The 19,213-nt window shown below is 38.5% G+C and overlaps 1 long non-coding RNA gene across 1 annotated transcript in view; it reads left to right on the plus strand.

The window, feature by feature from the left end:
• The window catches only part of LOC144338495 (uncharacterized), a 68,011-nt gene that overhangs the window by 23,034 nt on the left and 25,764 nt on the right, over nucleotides 1-19,213 (plus strand). Inside the window, exon 2 of the long non-coding RNA XR_013412712.1 lies at nucleotides 4,039-4,133. This is a non-coding gene — a long non-coding RNA (uncharacterized LOC144338495). The remainder of the gene's footprint in view (nucleotides 1-4,038; nucleotides 4,134-19,213) is intronic.

Raw genomic sequence — 19,213 nt, forward strand, 5'->3', positions numbered from 1 at the left:
AGGTTTTGCTTCAGTAACAAATGGATCCTACATTTTGGATACATATAAGTATCTACTTTTCCCTCATGCTACAAGTCTACGGTGGATTGGCTGTTTCTCGGTGCTGTGTCATTTTTTTGAGACGAAGTCTCCTTCTGTCGCCCAGGCTGGAGTGCAGTGGTGCGATCTAGGGTCACTACAACCTGCAACCTCCGCCTCCGTTCAAGTGATTCTCCTGCCTCAGCCTCTCAAGTAGCTGAAATTACAGATGCCTGCCACCACACCCGGCTAATTTTTGTATGTTTAATAGAGACAGAGTTTCACCAAATTGGCCAGGCTGGTTTTGAACTCCTGACCTCAGGTGATCCGCCCTTCTTGGCCACCGAAAGTGCCGGGATTACAGACGTGAACAACAGCGCCCAGCTGCTATGCTATGTCATCCTTACTTCAGAAAACAAGCTGATGGAGTATCTTCTTTCTGGAATACTGTCAGTCTTCATGGCAGAGAGAAAGGAGACAAAGTGAACCACTCTCTTAAACCTTCTGCCCGGAAAAGACACGTATCACTTCCACATTTCACTAGCCCAAGCGAGTCCCACGGGCTCTCCTGAATTCAATTGGACAGGGATGTATCCTTCTACAGGGAAGAAGACTAAAGAAGAAGCACTGGAACATTTAGTGAATAGTTATAGAGTCTGCCACAGTATATTTACCTATTCCTGATGTCTTTACATAGGGACTTGACCAGTTATAAATTCCTTGGCTGAGTCATGTTAGTTCCTATTAAGTGCTCTACATGGAGCAGTACTTAGATTTTAGCTTCATTTTTTAGCCTCTAAGGATTTTCCTCATTTTTTGGATGGGTGATACATTTCAAAAGTTTTAAAAATAGGTTATACATGGTTTTTAGTTGCTTTGCAGTGAAGGGAAGTTTAGTTTGCCTTGATGCTATAAACAGAATTTGACATTTACAATGCACAAACACATACAAATATATACCATCTGATATGTTGCTGGAGGTTGAGATCTCAAAAACAGACATTGAGGTTGAGTGTATGGGGGGTCAGATATTTATTAAGGATCAACAGCTATGAGAGGGAGGAGGCTGAAGCAGGATTGGGCAGAGAAAGAGGTTGAACTCCTATGCAGGCTCAACAAAGCCTCATTCAGCCTTACTGGCAGCTCTTGAGAAAGCATTGTGCATCAGTGATACCAGGCATTGGCCTGGAATGGTCTAGCCTTTATGGCTATAAAGCCACCTGTGCAGATGCCAGATGTAGGCTTCTGTGGGTGTTACCTTGGGCCAGGTGACTCTGCAGCTGAGGCAGACCCTGAAGGAGTTGACAGCTAGATGCTGCGTGCTGACCACACTCCCTGCAGATGGGCAGCAAGTCCTTCCTTGAAGCGGGAGCTGGGCAGTATATTTTGTGTCTGCCACACTCCTAGCATTTGCTAACTGTTATATTTGATTATACATAGATTATTTGAAACAAGTAGGCTTTGGACGAAGCTTTGATTTTTGGTTTAAAGATATTTTCCCTGTAATGGTGGCTATTGCAACAGCATCTGGCCTACTGAAGGCTAATTATAAGCTATCTAGCCAGGGATAATGACTTAGTATGACTATGTTTCTTTGTCACTGGCCAGGTCATGAGGAATTACGCACAAAGGGCAAGGCAAGACTCGTCAAGCCGTAAAATTAGGTAGCAGAGCAAGATATCTAACTATAGTCTGATGTTATTTCATAGAGTCGGTGAAACAGCATAAAGGACTTGGCTTCGAAGGTTTATTTTACAGTCCTCTGTGGTACTTGACTTACCAATAGCTAAAGCCCATGACAGTATGTGTTCCAACATTTGCCAGAGACATGTTGGTGCCTTTAAAGCCATATCAATAAGTGATTACACTAGAAAAATTTACATTCCTAATAAAATTAATGTTTGGCAATCAAGAAATGTTTTACTTAACTATTAGAAACCATCTAATAATACAGTAACTGTCATTATAGTAACATTTAACTCTTGTAATAAATTCATTACAGTCAATTACACAATTAAAGAAATAATGTGGTAGTATGAGTCGTAAGATAAAGAAATAGAGAACTATATTACCCAAATTAGATTATGTGTGAAACAATGGTGGATTAAAGAGTTCATTTATTAGAATGAGCTAAAAAGAAAAATCACATGCAAAAGGGATAAAAATATACATTTTAGCTTTCATGGTAAAAAACTAAAGAAGTAGATGATCATTTATTAGTTCATTTAATAGTCAGGGGTGATATCACTTATGTTGAATTCACTAAATGTAACTGTGAGATACAGTGTTAGAAATTCTGATTTAATTGTTAAAATAATTTTTTGAGCATTAATTTACTTGGAAGCATTCATGTTTTGTTCTAGAAAACATTTTAAATGAACAAAATGTTAATTGTGTTGCTGTCACAGTGATAGTATAGAATTAACCATTATAGTATTCAGCTAGATATAATGAGGAATTTTAATGCTATTTAAATGAATTAGCTGTATTTTTGTGGATTTCAGTTTTAGTTTTGCTTTGCAGAAATAATAAATAAACATAGTATATTGTGATAGTATTATTGAAAGCAGTAAGTAGTTGTAGCTTTTAGATACTTCTGAAAACCAGTAGAATGATTTCCTTTATTTGCAAATGAGACCTTTGTATAAATTAACCTATAAAACAAAAACGTAAAATCATGATGTGAATGAATACATCTGGATGCGTAGGAAGAACTTAAAGAGCATGGTGACTGAGAAACTGTTTCACATATTGGAGAGATTACAAATGGCAGGAGATTATAGGGATTCTTTAAAGGAATTCCAGTTTCTTTGGAGCAGGAGGCATTCCTATGGGTGAGCCTGGGTGTGCTTTATCATTGCAGGGACATTTCAATGCGGTCATTGGGTCAGATTGGCAAAGAAAGTTTCTTTATGGGGACACATTTGTTCTTAACTTAGTATTGTGAATCTCTTTGTAAAACTGAGATGGCTTTATATCAACACAAATTCCTTCATAGAGCTGCTGTGTCTGTAGGGTGACAATTGCCCCGTTTAAGCAATCATCAGAGATAATTTATTCTAACTGTCTCATGTTATACATGAAGAAAATAGAACCTGCTCAGTGAATAAACTTTGAAATAGTGGTGTATTTTAGAAGACTGCTCTGTAGAAACATAAAAAGTATATATAATTTATGTGTAAATAAATATATAAATGCATAATAGTATTCAGATACAGGATTTAGAGATAAATCTGACTTTTCCAATTCACAGTGAGATATTTAGCAGATCCAGGTCACTATTTTTTCCCATTGTAGGAACTATGTTGTATTTCCCAGGAAAACAGTATAATAATGGAAATAATATATTTTCTTTATTTAAATTAAGATATTTAATCCTAAGGATTTTAAATTAGCTGTCCTAAATTATTGTTAATTATGTTTAAAATTAGAGTTTTAATTTTATGTATGTAAACTCATTTATATGAATTATATTCCTAGATAAATTCAATTTGTCTTAGTTTTAGAGTCCAAAATTAGAAATTATCCATTACACTAGCATTAGAAACAGAAATTGAATCAGTTCTTCCCCTCGCCCACCGGCTTTATAATTTCCATCAAACTCAGTGGGAATTTTCCAGTGTGTTGTTGAAAAAAGTGGGCTAATTAAGAACTACCATATGAGATATTACACATTAATTTTATGGCATTCATTTTTATTTAATTTGTGAAATAACATCAATTTTTCTGATTACCAAAGTAATACATATTAATTGCTGTCAATGTAGCGAATACATAAGACTAAAAAGAAGTTAAATAATTATAATCTCAGTTCTGGAGAACAAGCTGGTATACATTTTCTAGTTACTTTTTCTATGTATGTGTCCAAAGGATACCTATAATTTAATGGTGTCTCATTCTGTAATGCTATTTAGTGATTGCTTTTTGGATATATCATAATAAACTTTTGCTATAAGAATTCAATATTTGCCTAACATTATTCTTAGTGGATTTATCATTTTTGGTGTAATTATGCCTTAGGTGCTGGACAAAAATCAGATCAGATGTGAGGAATGCTGAAAATGAAATGTATGTATCTACGACTTCTACTCATAAGCTTTATCAAGCTAAAAAAGGTAAGAGAACAGATTGGCATAGGACATATCTGCGGTAGGGTAGCTTCTGAATGTCCCTTTTCTGTCCATTGTCAGGAATTTGTTAGATCCATGGTGTCCTGAGCAAAAGAGTTTCTAGGCTTTTATTTTGACCTCTGCTTAAAGGGTCACATAAGTTCCCCAAAGCATCATATACTAGCCCCAAAGTGAATACTTTTGCTACTCAAGAAGTACCATTCATTACTAAGGCTTAGCTTTACAATTCCAGGTCCTAAAATAATTGTTCTTTCACATTTATTTGCAAGCATAGCATTTTCATTCATCTGGGTCTGTGCATCAGGTTATACAATGGCCCTTTGTCTATGCCTATATTGCAACTAGCAATTTTTTATTTATGTCCAAGAAGGGGCATTCCTGGCTGTTACCAACTACATGTGAGTGCATCAATGATTTATCTAATCACTGCTCTGTTGTGTGACAGTGGGTTATTACCAATCTATTTCTAATATAAACAATGTTGCAATGAACATTATGTTAAAATATATTTATGTGCAAATCTGATTATTTCCCTAAAGTAAATGCCTGAAAGAGAAGTTGCTGGTTTAAAGGATTTGCATAATTTTAAGGTATTTGATACATACTGTGAAACAGCCTAATAAAGTTAATGAGAATATTCCTTGTGTGCTTGAAAATGAGACTGGGCACAGTGGCTCAAGCCTGTAATCCCAGAACTTTGAGAGGCCAAGGCGGGTGGATGACCTGAGGTCAGGAGTTCAAGACCATCAAGCCTGATCAACATTGTGAAACCCCATCTCTAGTAAAAATACAAAAATTAGCTGCCTGTGGTGGCACATGCCTGTAATTCCAGCTACTTGGGAGGCTGAGGCAGGAGAATCCCTTCAACCTGGGAGGTGGAGGTTTCAGTGAGCCGAGATCGCACCATTGCACTCTAGCCTGGGCAACAAGAGCGAAACTCCTTCTTAAAAAAAAAGAAAAGAAAAGAAAATGAAGTATATTTTTTGTTGGCTGAATATAAATTTTAAATGTCAACAAATCTACAGTCGATTACCTTAGTTTAAATTTTATCTGTTTGAACTACCAGTGTTTGAGAGGGGTGCATTAAAATCTCCAAGTACATTTATCAACTTAACTATTTGGCTGCATAGTTCTGCCGTATGGTTTATTTCAAAGCTATATTATTAAGTGCGTACATGCTCATAGTCATTATATATTTTCCTTGATCTCTTGACCATTTACTGGTATATGATGACCTTTTCTTGAAATTAAAGTTTTTACCTCTGCTTTTTTTTTCTGGTTCACATTTGCTCAATTTACAATTTCCTGTATTTTTATTTTTGAATGACTATATCTTTTTGCTCTAAATGTGTTTGCTCTAGATAATATCTTGGCAAATATGTGTTTCTTAAAATAATCCAATCATTGAATCTCTTTTTATGATTCTAAAACAGATGTTGTAAGCTTCCTCTGTATAAGGCCAGATAGTAAAATATTTTCAGCATTGTGGGCCATATGGTATCTTTTCCAACTACTCAACTCTGCCATTATAGGATAAAAAACATTTATAGACAATATGTAAACAGGTGGGGTCCCTATAAAACTTTATGTTCTGTTGGGCCCTCAGGTCACAGTTTGCGGAAACTGGTTCTAGAGTTTAATCTATTTATATTTATTGTAGTTACTGTCATATTGGGACTTATGTCTGTCATCATAGTCTGTTTTCTATTTATCCTTCTATTTTTGTTGATTTTTTCCTTCTTTCCCATCTTTCACCTGGTTTGGAATTTGGATTTTGCTCCTATTGTTATCCTCCCTTCAACTTTTCTGCAATAATATTTTTAGTTCCAGGTTATGATTAGATTTCTCTTGTAGTATATCTGTTCTCTTTCATGTATACTACACATTCATAGTCACAATGGCATATTGCATTTAGATTTACTTACATATATTTCAGTATTTTGTGTCACCTCTGTTTCTTTCCTTTCATCGTTGTTTCCTTTTTTAAGGCTTTGGCAGAGTTTATTAGATGTTTGATTGGGGTCCATTAGTCTTTTCTTGAAAATATTACTCAAAGAGAACTATGGGCACTATGTATGTCTTGCCTGGATTTGGGGGTCCCACTTTCTTTTTTTCACAGTAGTTTGCCCCTTAGCCTACAACTTCTAGTTTTTGGTATTAGAGATGACAAGTCCAATATTAATTTAATTTTTTTGAAACTTACTTCCCTCTCCAGATGCTATGCGCATTTTTTTTTTTTTTTTTTAAGATCAGGATATACCTAACAGTATATTCCTTGATGAGTTCTTCTGGAAACCCCCATGTTGTTTTCAATAGGTACACTCAAATCTGTTCAATTATTTCCTTAATGATTACTTCATCTGTTGATTTTTCTCTTTCTGGAACCCCTATTAATTTCAGGGTCTATGCTCAAAGTTCCTCAGCTTTTCTAGCCAGATTTACATATCTTATTTTAGTTTTAGTTTATTTTTAATTGACACATAATTGTACATATTTGTGAAGTACAGTGTAATGTTTCAATACATGTATACATTGTTTAGAAATCAGGGGGCCGAGCGTGTTGGCTGATGCCTGTAATCCCAGCATTTTGGGAGGCCAAGGCGGGCAGATCAGGAGGTCAAGAGATGGAGACCATCCTGGCCAATATGGTGAAGCCCTGTCTTTACTAAAAATACAAAAATTAGCTGGGCGTGGTGGAACGCGCCTGTAGTCCCAGTTACTCGGGAGGCTGAGGCAGGAGAATCACTTGAACCCGGGAGGCAGAGGTTGCAGTGAGTCAAGATTGCACCACTGCACTCCAGCCTGGCAACAGAGTGAGACTCCATCTCAAAAAAAAAAAAAAAAAAAAAAAAAAAAAAATTAAATAGAAGTAAAATCAGGGTAATTAGCATATTTATTATTTTTTTGCGATAAGAATATTCAAAATCCTCTTTTTTGCTATTTGGAAATATACAATACATTATTGCTGACTATATTCACCATTCAGCACTATAAAATACCAGAACTTGTTTCTCCTGGCTAATTGTGACATACTCATTGACCAACTTCACCCTATCTCTCCTCCCCAGTACCCTCCTCAGCAACTGGTAACTGCTGTCTACTTCTATGAGGTCAGCGTTTTTAAGATTCCACATATAAGTGAGGTTATGCAGTATTTGTCCTTCTGTGTCGGGCTTATTTCACTTAAAATAATGTCTGTCCTCTAGGTTCATCCGTGTTGTTGCAAAAGACAGGTTTTTATTATTTCTTATGGGTGGATAGTATTCCATTGTGTACATGCACCACATTTTCTTCATGCATTCATTCATTGATGAACACTTAGGTTGATTCTGTATATTGGCTACTGTAAATGGTACTGCAATAAACATGAGAATGCAGATATCTCTTGGACATAATGATTCTATTTCCTTTGGATATATGCCCAGTACTGGGATTGCTGGATCATATGGTAGTTCCATTTTTAACATTTTGGGGAACCTTTATACTATTGGCCGTAATGGCTGTACTAATTTACATGCTCATCAGCAGCATATAAAAGTTCGCTTTTCACCACATAGGCACCAACATTTGTGGGGTTTTTTGGTCTTTTTCATGATAGCCATTCTAAAGAGTGTGAGATGATCTTATTGTGATTTTAATTTTCATTTCCCTAATAATTAGTGATGGTCAGCATTTTTTCATATACCTGTTGTTCACTTGTATGTTTTCTTTTGAGAAATGTCTATTCAGGTCTTTTGCCCATTTTTAAATCAAATTATTTAGTTTTTGTTATTGAGTTCTTTGAATTTCTTATGTATTCCAGATATACATTATATCCTTTATCAGCACATTGTTTGCAAATATTTCTCCCATTCTGTAGGTTGTATCTTTGCTCTTTTGATTGTTTCTTTTTCTGTGGAGAAGCTTTTTAGTTTGATTTAATCCCATTAGTCTATTTTTACTGTTGTTGCCTGTGCTTTTGAGTTCTTATCCAAAAAATCCTTGCCTAGACCAATGTCCTGAAGCATTTTCACTGTTTTCTTATACTAGCTTTATAGTTTCAAGTCTTGCATTTAAGCCTTTAATCCATTTTGAGTTGATTTTTGTATATGAGATGAAGAGACCTACTCGTATTTTTTTGCATGTGGATATGAAGTTTTCCCATCATCATTTATCTTTTGAGATTTTTCTTCTGCTTGATCTTCCAAGGATGTAATTTGTGTTCGGGAAGTATTATCCCGTCTCATTTCATCATTTAAATGTTTTGATTCACATCTGATATTTTTATTGTTTCACAGTCTTTCAATGCCATAATTGAATTTCCTTTTTTTCTTTCTTTCTTTTCTTTTTTTTTTTTTTTTTTTTTTGAGACGGAGTCTTGCTCTGTTGCCCAGGCTGGAGTGGAATAGTGTGATGTCGGCTCACTGCAACCTTAGCCTCCTGGGTTCAAGCAATTCTCCTGCCTCAGCCTCCCGTGTAGGTGGGATTACAAGCGCACACCACCATGCTGGGCTAATTTTTGTATTTTGTTAGTAGAGACGAGGTTTCACCATGTTGGCCAGGCTAGTCTTGAACTCCTGACCTTGTGATCCTCCCAACGTGTTGGGATTACAGGCATGAGCCACCATGCCAGGCTGAATTTCTTTAAGTGTTTTTTATTTATTTTTTCGTGTGTGTGTGTGTGTGTGTTTTATCTTTTTATTTATTTATTTTTTATTATGCTTTAAGTTCTAGGGTACATGTGCACAACATGCAGGTTTGTTACATATGTATACATGTGCCATGTTGGTGTGCTGCACCCATTAACTCGGCATTTACATTAGGTATATCTCCTAATGCTATCCCTCCCCCCTCCCCCCACCCAATGACAGGCCCTGGTGTGTGATGTTCCCCTTCCTGTGTCCAGCTGTTCTCACTGTTCAATTCCCACCTATGAGTGAGAACATGCTGTGTTTCATTTTCTGTTCTTGCGATAGTTTGCTGAGAATGATGGTTTCCAGCTGCATCCATGTCTCTACAAAGGACATGAACTCATCCCTTTTTATGGCTGCATAGTATTCCATGGTATATATGTGCCACATGTTCTTAATTCAGTCTGTCATTGATGGACATTTTGGTAGGTTCCAAGTCTTTGCTATTGTGAATAGTGCCGCAGTAAACATACGTGTGCATGTGTCTTTATAGCAGCATGATTTATAATCCTTTGGGTATATACCCAGTAATGGGATGGCTGGGTCAAATGGTATTTCTAGTTCTAGATCCTTGAGGAATCGCCATACTGTCTTCCACAATGGTTGAACTAGTTTACAGTCCCACCAACAGTGTAAAAGTGTTCCTATTTCTTCACATCCTCTCCAGCACCTGTTCTTTCCTGACTTTTTAATGATCACCATTCTAACTGGTATGAGATGGCATCTCATTTGTGGTTTTGATTTGCATTTCTCTGATGGCGAGTGATGATGTGCATTTTTTCATGTGTTTGTTGGCTGCATAAATGTCTTCTTTTAAGAAGTGTCCATATCCTTTGCCCACTTTTTGATGGGGTTGTTTTTTTCTTGTAAATTTGTTTGAGTTCTTTGTAGGTTCTGGATATTAGCCCTTTGTCAGATGAGTAGATTGCAAAAATTTTCTCCCATTCTGTAGGTTGCCTGTTCACTCTGATGGTAGTTTCTTTTGCTGTGCAGAAGCTCTTTAGTTTAATGAGATCCCATTTGTCAATTTTGGCTTTTGTTGCCATTGCTTTTGGTGTTTTAGACATGAAGTCCTTGCCCATGCATATGTCCTGAATGGTATTGCCTAGGTTTTCTTTTAGGGTTTTTATGGTTTTATGTCTAACGTTTAAGTCTCTAATCCATCTTGAATTAATTTTCGTATAAGGTTAAATAAGGGATCCAGTTTCAGCTTTCTACATATGGCTAGCCAGTTTTCCCAGCACCATTTATTAAATAGGGAATCCTTTCCTCATTTCTTGTTTTTGTCAGGTTTGTCAAAGATCAGATGGTTGTAGACATGTGTTATTATTTCTGAGGACTCTATTCTGTTCCATTGGTCTATATCTCTGTTTTGGTACCAGTACCATGCTGTTTTGGTTACTGTAGCCTTGTAGTATAGTTTGAAGTCAGGTAGCGTGATGCCGCCAGCTTTGTTCTTTTGGCTTAGGATTGTCTTGGCAATGCAGGCTCTTTTTTGATTCCATATGAACTTTAAAGTAGTTTTCTCCAATTCTGTGAAGAAAGTCATTGGTAGCTTGATGGGGATGGCATTGAATCTATAAATTACCTTGGGCAGTATGGCCATTTTCACAATATTGATTCTTCCTATCTATGAGCGTGAAATGTTCTTCCATTTGTTTGTGTCCTCTTTTATTTCACTGAGCAGTGGTTTGTAGTTCTCCTTGAAGAGGTCCTTCACATCCCTTGTACGTTGGATTCCCAGGTATTTTATTCTCTTTGAAGCAATTGTGAATGGGAGTTCACTCACGATTTGGCTCTCTGTTTGTCTGTTATTGGTGTAGAAGAATGCTTGTGATTTTTGCACATTGATTTTGTATCCTGAGACTTTGCTGAAGTTGCTTATCAGCTTAAGGAGATTTTGGGCTGAGACAATGGGGTTTTCTAAATATACAATCATGTCATCTGCAAACAGGGACAATTTGACTTCCTGTTTTCCTAATTGAATACCCTTTATTTCTTTCTCCTGCCTGATTGCCTTGGCCAGCACTTCCAACACTATGTTGAATAGGAGTGGTGAGAGAGGGCATCCCTGTCTTGTGCCAGTTTTCAAAGGGAATGCTTCCAGTTTTTGCCCATTCAGTATGATATTGGCTGTGGTTTTGTCATAAATAGCTCTTATTATTTTGACATACGTTCCATCAATACCTAATTTATTGAGAGTTTTTAGCATGAAGGGCTCTTGAATATTGTCATTGGACTTTTCTGCATCTGTTGAGATAATCATGTGGTTTTTGTCTTTGGTTCTGTTTGTATGCTGGATTACCTTTGTTGATTTGCGTACGTTGAACCAGCCTTGCATCCCAGGGATGAAGCCCACTTGATCATGGTGGATAAGCTTTTTGATGTGCTGCTGGATTCGGTTTGCCAGTATTTTATTGAGGATTTTTGCATCGATGTTCATCAGGTATATTGGTCTAGAATTCTCTTTTTTTGTTGTATCTCTGCCAGCCTTTGGTATCAGGATGATGTTGACCTCATAAAATGAGCTAGGGAGGATTCCCTCTTTTTCTATTGAATGGAATAGTTTCAGAAGGAATGATACCAGCTCCTCCTTGTACCTCTGGTAGAATTCAGCTGTGAATCCGTCTGGTCCTGGACTTTTTGTGGTTGGTAGGCTATTTTTTTTTTTTTTTTTTTTGAGACGGAGTCTCACGCTGTTGCCCAGGCTGGAGTGCAGTGGCGCGATCTCGGCTCACTGCAAGCTCCGCCTCCCGGGTTCCCGCCATTCTCCTGCCTCAGCCTCCTGAGTAGCTGGGACTACAGGCGCCCGCCACCGTACCCGGCTAATTTTTTGTATTTTTAGTAGAGACGGGGTTTCACTGTGGTCTCGATCTCCTGACCTTGTGATCCGCCCGCCTCGGCCTCCCAAAGTGCTGGGATTACAGGCTTGAGCCACCGTGCCCGGCCGGTTGGTAGGCTATTAATTATTGCCTCAATTTCAGAGCCTGTTATTGGTCTATTCAGGGATTCAACTTCTTCCTGGTTTGTTCTTGGGAGAGTGTATGTGTCCAGGAATTTATTCTAGATTTTCTAGTTTATTTGCATAGAGATGTTTATAGTATTCTCTGATGGTAGTTTGTATTTCTGTGGGGTCAGTGGTGATATCCCCTTTATCATTTTTTATTGTGTCTATTTGATTCTTCTCTCTTTTCTTCTTTATTAATCTTGTTAGTGGTCTATCAATTGTGTTGATCTTTTCAAAAAACCAGCTCCTGGATTCATTGATTTTTTGAAGGGTATTTTGTGTCTTTATCTCCTTCAGTTCTGCTCTGATCTTAGTTATTTCTTGCTTTCTGCTAGCTTTTGAATGTGTTTGCTCTTGCTTCTCTAGTTCTTTTAATTGTGATGTTAAAGTGTCAATTTTAGATCTTTCCTGCTTTCTCTTGTGGGCATTTAGTGCTATAAATTTCCCTCTATACATTGCTTTAAACGTGTCCCAGAGATTCTGGTATGTTGTGTCTTTGTTCTCGTTGGTTTCAAAGAACATCTTTATTTCTGCCTTCATTTTGTTATGTACCCAGTAGTCATTCAGGAGCAGATTGTTCAGTTTCCATTTAGTTGAGCGGTTTTGAGTGAGTTTCTTAATCTTGAGTTCTAGTTTAATTGCACTGTGGTCTGAGAGATAGTTTGTTATAATTTCTGTTCTTTTACATTTCCTGAGGAGTGCTTTACTTTCAACTATGTGGTCAATTTTGGAATAAGTGCGATGTGGTGCTGAGAAGAATATATATTCTGTTGACTTAGGGTGGAGAGTTCTGTAGATGTCTATTAGGTCTGCTTGGTGCAGAGTTGAGTTCAATTCCTGGAAATCCTTGTTAACTTTCTGTCAGTTGATCTGTCTAATGTTGACAGTGGGGTGGTAAAGTCTCCCATTATTATTGTGTGTGAGTCTAAGTCTCTTTGTAAGTCTCTGAGGACTTGCTTTATGAATCTGGGTGCTCCTGTGTTGGGTGCATATATATTTAGGATAGTTAGCTCTTCTTGTTGAATTGATCCCTTTACCATTATGTAATGGCCTTCTTTGTCTCTTTTGATCTTTGTTGGTTTAAAGTCTGTTTTATCAGAGACTAGGATTGCAACCCCTGCCTTTTTTTGTTTTCCATTTGGTTGGTAGATCTTCCTCCATCCCTTTATTTTGAGCCTATGTGTGTCTCTGCATGTGAAATGGGTCTCCTGAATATAGCACACTGATGGGTCTTGACTCTTTACCAATTTGCCAGTCTGTGTCTTTTAATTGGAGCATTTAGTACATTTACATTTAAGGTTAATATTGTTATGTGTGAATTTGATCCTGTCATTATGATGTTAGCTGGTTATTTTGCTTTTTAGTTGATGCAGTTTCTTCCTAGCATTGTTGGTCTTTACCTTTTGACATGTTTTTGCAGTGGCTGGTACCGGTTGTTACTTTCCATGTTTAGTGCTTCCTTCAGGAGCTCTTGTAGGGCAGGCCTGATGGTGACAAAATCTCTCAGCATTTGCTTGTCTATAGAGGATTTTATTTCTCCTTCACTTATGAAACTTAGTTTGGCTGGATATGAAATTCTGGGTTGAAAAGTCTGTTCTTTAAGAATGTTGAATATTCGCCCCCACTCTCTTCTGGCTTGTAGAGTTTCTGCTGAGGGATCCACTGTTAGTCTGATGGGCTTCCCTTTGTGGGTAACCCAACCTTTCTCTCTGGCCGCCCTTAACATTTTTTCCTTCATTTCAACTTTGGTGAATCTGACAATTATGTGTCTTGGAGTTGCTCTTCTCAAGGAGTATCTTTGTGGCCTTCTGTGTATTTCCTGAATTAGAATGTTGGCCTGCCTTGCTAGGTAGGGAAGTTCTCCTGTGTAATATCCTGCAGAGTGTTTTCCAACTTGGTTCCATTCTTGTCGTCACTTTCAGACACACCAATCAGATGTAGATGTGGTCTTTTCACATAGTCCCACATTTCTTGGAGACTTTGTTCATTTCTTTGTACTCTTTTTTCTTTAATCTTCTCTTCTCACTTCATTTCATTCATTTAATCTTCAATCACTGATACCCTTTATTCAAGTTGATCGAATCGGTTACTGAAGCTTGTGCATTTGTCACGTAGTTCTCGTGCTGTGGTTTTCAGCTCTGTCAGGTCGTTTAAGTACTTCTCTACATTGGTTATTCTAGTAGCCATTTGTCTAATCTTTTTTCAAGGTTTTTAGCTTCTTTGCGATGGGTTCGAACTTCCTCCTTTAGCTCAGAGAGGTTTGATCTTCTGAAGCCTTCTTCTCTGAGCTCGTCAAAGTCATTCTCCGTCCAGCTTTGTTCCATTGCTGGCAAGGAGCTGCATTCCTTTAGAGGGGGAGAGGCGCTCTGATTTTTAGAATTTTCAGCTTTTCTGCTCTGTTTTTTCCCCATCTTTGTGGTTTTGTCTACCTTTGGTCTTTGATGATGGTGACGTACAGATGGGGTTTTGGTATGGATGTCCTTTCTGTTTGTTAGTTTTCCTTCTAACAATCAGGACCCTCAGCTGCAGGTCTGTTGGAGTTTGCTGGAGGTCCACTCCAGACCCTGTTTGCCTGGGTATCAGCTGCAGAGTAGTGAATATTGCTGAACAGCAAACTCTGGAAGCTTCATCTCAGAGGGATACCCGGCCCTGTGAGGTGTCAGTCTGCCCCTACTAGGGGTTGCCTCCCGGTTAGGCCACTCGGGGGTCAGGGATCCACTTGCGGAGGTAGTCTGTGCATTCTCAGATCTCCAACTCCGTGCTGGGAGAACCACTACTCTCTTCAAAGCTGTCAGACAGGGACATTTACATCTGCAGAGGTTTCTGCTGCCTTTTGTTTGGCTATGCCCTGTCCCCAGAGGTGGAGTCTACAGAGGGAGGCAGGCCTCCTTGAGCTGCATGGGGTTCCACCCAGGTCGAGATTCCCGGCTGCTTTGTTTACCTACTCAAGCCTCAGCAATGGCGGGTGCCCCTCCGGCAGCGTCGCTACCACATTGCAGTTTGATCTCAGACTGCTGTGCTAGCAATGAGGGAGGCCCCGTGAGCATGGGACCCTCCAAGCCAGGCGTGGGATATAATCTCCTGATCTGCCATTTGCTAAGACCCTTGAAAAAGCGCAGTATTAGGGTGGGAGTGACCCAATTTTCCAGGTGCTGTGTGTCAGGGTTTCCCTTGGATAGGAAAGGGAATTCCCTTACCCCTTGTGCTTCCCGGGTGAGGCGATGCCTCACTCTGCTTCGGCTCTTGCTCGGTGGACCGCACCCACTGTCCGGCACACCCCAGTGAGATGAACCTGGTGCCTCAGTTGGAAATGCAGAAATCACCTGTCTTCTGTGTGGCTCTTGCTGGGAGCTGTAGCCTGGAGGTCATCTTGGAACTGCCCCAAGCGTTTTTTATTATTAACATATTTTTATTGTCATCCATCTCTGCCAGCAGCTTCATTTCACTAGTAACTTGTTCTCTTGCTTTTTCATTCTTTGCGAGAATTTCCACTCTGTCCCATTAGGCGTATAGAAGGCTCAGAGCATCTTATAATCTTCCGTAGCACAGTGGGACCTAGGGTTACCACTTCCCATCCTGCAGGAGGACTCACAGATATTCTCTGGCTAAACTCTTTATAGCAACTTCTCACCCCTGACTGGCAGATCATGAAGCTCTAGTCTGAGCAGATAGCTACAGCACAGTCATCCTCTAATTTTGTGAGGACCCCAGCACACATAGGGCTTGGTTTTTATAGTCTTGGAGTTTCATAGGTATTTCTGCCTCAGCAGCAGTCTTGTAAATAGAGTAGACTTGTAGTTGAATTAGAATTGGGAGGTGAGGGTTGCACAGATACATGTTAAAGGTGGCATCTTCCCACAGCCTTTTTCCTGATTCCATCAACAATTCCTCACATAAACCTCCAATTTGTAAATGCCTCCAGGTCATAGTAGTATTTGTAGAATTTATGATTGACAGGTTTCTGCCCCCAAGCAACTGCAGGCACTCATATTTGGAAACTTGAAGATAACACTATTTGAAAGTAACCTTCTGGGTCCAGGCATGGTGGCTCATGCCTGCAATCCCAGCACTTTGGGCAGCCGAGGCGGGCGGATCACCTGAAGTCAGGAGTTCGAGACCAGCTTGACCAACATGGTGAAACCCTGTCTTTACTAAAAATACAAAAATTAGCTAGGTGTGGTGGCGGGCTTCTGTAATCCCAGGTACTCGGGAGGCTGAGGCAGGAGTATCACTTGAACCTGGGAAGTGGAGATTGTGGTGAGCCGAGGTTGTGCCACTACACTGCAGCCTGGGAGACAGATCGAGACTCCATCTAAAAATAAATAAGTAAATAAAATAAACTTCTGAGAAAATAAACTTCCTGATATTTCCTTAAAACCCATATTATTTTAGTTATTATAAACTAAGTTACATACAAACTTTAATTGTTTATCTTCTTAATAATTAGAGTAGGAAAGTTTGAAATTGCAGGCAAAATAGAGGTAAAGTAAGATTTTTTTTACTCCCCCGAGACCTGGAAATGAAATAAAATATTTTACAACTTTTCAGGTAAAGAAAAGTAATATTTTGTCAAGTGTCAATCCATGAAGCAAGATAAATGAAAATAAAAAATAATGAAATATCCAATGTTTATACCAGTATTAGTCTGTTCTCATGTTGTTAATAAAGACATACCTGAGGCTTGGTAATTTATAAAGGAAAAAGGTTTAATGGACTCACAGCTCCATGTGGCTGGGGAGACCTCACAATCATGGTGGAAGATGAAGGAAGAGCAAAGGGACGTCTTACATGGTGGCAGGCAAAGAGCATAGGAGAATCAAGCAAAAAGGAAAACCCCTTATAAAAGCATCAGATCTCGTGAGACTTATTCCCTACCATGAGAACAGTATGGGGGAAACAGCCCCCATGATTCAATTATCTCCCACTGACTCCCTCCCACAACACATAGAAATTATGAAAGCTGGCTGGGTGCGGTGGCTCATGCCTGTAATCCCAGCACTTTGGGAGGCCAAGGCAGGCAGATCACCTGAGGTCAGGAGTTCGAGATCAGCTTGGCCAACATGGCAAAATTCTGTCTCTACTAAAAATATAAAAATTAGCCAGGTGTGGTAGCACATGCCTGTAATCTCAGCTACTCTGTAGGCTGAGGCAGGAGAATCGCTTGAACCTGGGAGACGGAGTTGGCAGTGAGCAGAGATTGTGCCAGTGCACTCCAGCCTGGGTGACAGAGACAGACTCCATCTCAAAAAAAAAAAAAAAAAAAAAAAAAATTATGGGAGCTACAATTCAAGATGAGATTTGGGTGGAGACACAGCCAAACCATAAAAATACTTCATTTTCCCCAGAGCATTTATTCTTTAGAGTGATGGAAAAATGGACCCCTAAGAGGATGGTGTTTCACAATTTTGCAGAAAGTACCTTCTGGTAGCTACTGTAATGTTAGGCCACTTTTTCCCAGGATCCAAAATTTACTGTAGCATTTCATTGACTTATAGCTACTGTGACCATAGATTTTGGATTTTCTAGAAAGTTTTAATTTGGAAATTTCTGTAATATTGTCCAGCCATATTTTGTAGCACTAGGTTCAGAAATACGACCTGTTTGTTGCCTTTGAATTTTGTGGCAGAGTTTCTTCAAGGTTATAGAGGATGAACATCTATTAACTAGGTGATGAATAGGTAATGGATTTCGAACCTCTAGCCTGCTTAGTAATTCCTTCCATGTAAAATGATCTTCCTTTTATGAAAATCTAGTCTTGACAGTGATATAGAAAAAAAACCCCTAATTTAAATGGACAGATAATTCTCTAATGTATTACCAGAAAAGTGGCTCCATTTCTGTTGTTATCTGTTCTGACTACCACTGAGAAAATAATGTTTAATCTCAATTATAAAGACTTGGAATAAGTGAAGGCCAGAAATCATTAAAAATGTACTGGGTTTAATATAACATTTTATTTTAATGCTCTTTTTGCTTCTTTTCATTTAACCTTTCCAATGACCTAGCATGCTCAGGCATAACATAGAATAACTAAAGGAAGAAGTGCACTTAATTGGAGTTCATAAGAATCCATCTGAAAAGGAATTTTCCATCTTTTGTAATTTATTGCGTTAAACATAATATGTTTTATAAGTATAACATGTTTTGGTTGCATTTTAATTACTTGTTCAGAAATATATCATGGACTAATTTTTCTAATATATGATATGAAGCTATGTTGTCTACTATAGTAGCAACTAGCCACAAATGATTGCACATTTGTCGTGTGGCCAGTTCAAATAGGAATGTGCTGCAAAGGTAAAATGCATGCTGAATTTTGAAGACTTAGTACAAATAAGATAATGTATAATATGACATTAATACATTTTATATCCAATACATAGGAAATGACAATATGTTAGATATATTGGGTTAAATCAAGCATGAATTAAAATAATTTCAACTATTTCTTTTTATGTGTTTATTATGGCTATTAGGAAACTATATGACGTAACTAGCTTCTGTTATATTTTTATTAGTCAGCACTTGTATGGAGAAAAATAGATTTTTAAATGATTTAAAGGACCAGCTGATAAAAAGCTTTTTGCTGCTATTGTCTCTGTTAGAGAGGATTTCAAGAAAGACTTGGGCTACTCTAGAAAAGCTAGTCAGCTCCTGGTCTTCCATCAGAAAAATGCCAGTGTCAGTGTGCTGTAGACAGGCCCCAGGTCACATTTTACTATTTGTGACTTACTGTGTTTGAGTCATATTTAGTGCTCCATAAATGTTTATTGAATTAATAACGACTTACAGTTGTAATTCATTGTCATGAGAATCAGAAATACTGAGTGTTATTTCCAGCTCTGCCCCAACTAGCTCTGTGACCTTGCACAAAACACCTCCTCTTTCCTTATTTCATTTTTTTTTTTTTTGAGACAGAATCTTGCTCTGACGCCCAGTCTGGAGTGCAATGGTGCGATCTTGGCTCACTGCAACCTCTGCCTCCCAGGTTCAAGTGATTCTCCCTGCCTCAGCCTCCCCAGTAGCTGAGATTACAGGCACCTGCCACCACACCGGGCTAACTTTTGTATTTTTAGTAGAGATGGAGTTTTGCCATGTTGGCCAGGCTGACCTTGAACTCCTGACCTCAGGTGATCTGCCTGCCTCAGCCTCTCAAAGTGCTGGGCTTACAGGCCTGGCCCACCACGCTCGGCCTCCTTATCTCATTTTTTTTCCATCATAAAATGAGAAGGTTTAATATGATGACTGAATAATTTTCAACTCAGACATATTGTGGTACTATTATGTGACTCTGTATTGCTAGTCTACTAGGCAGTTAGAGTTTCCATTTCTAAAGTGGCAAATAAGTTTCTTCTTTAGTCAGGATTTTATTTTGCATGTGTCTACCC

Source organism: Macaca mulatta, chromosome X (assembly GCF_049350105.2).
Source record: "Macaca mulatta isolate MMU2019108-1 chromosome X, T2T-MMU8v2.0, whole genome shotgun sequence".
Taxonomy (NCBI): domain Eukaryota; kingdom Metazoa; phylum Chordata; class Mammalia; order Primates; family Cercopithecidae; genus Macaca; species Macaca mulatta.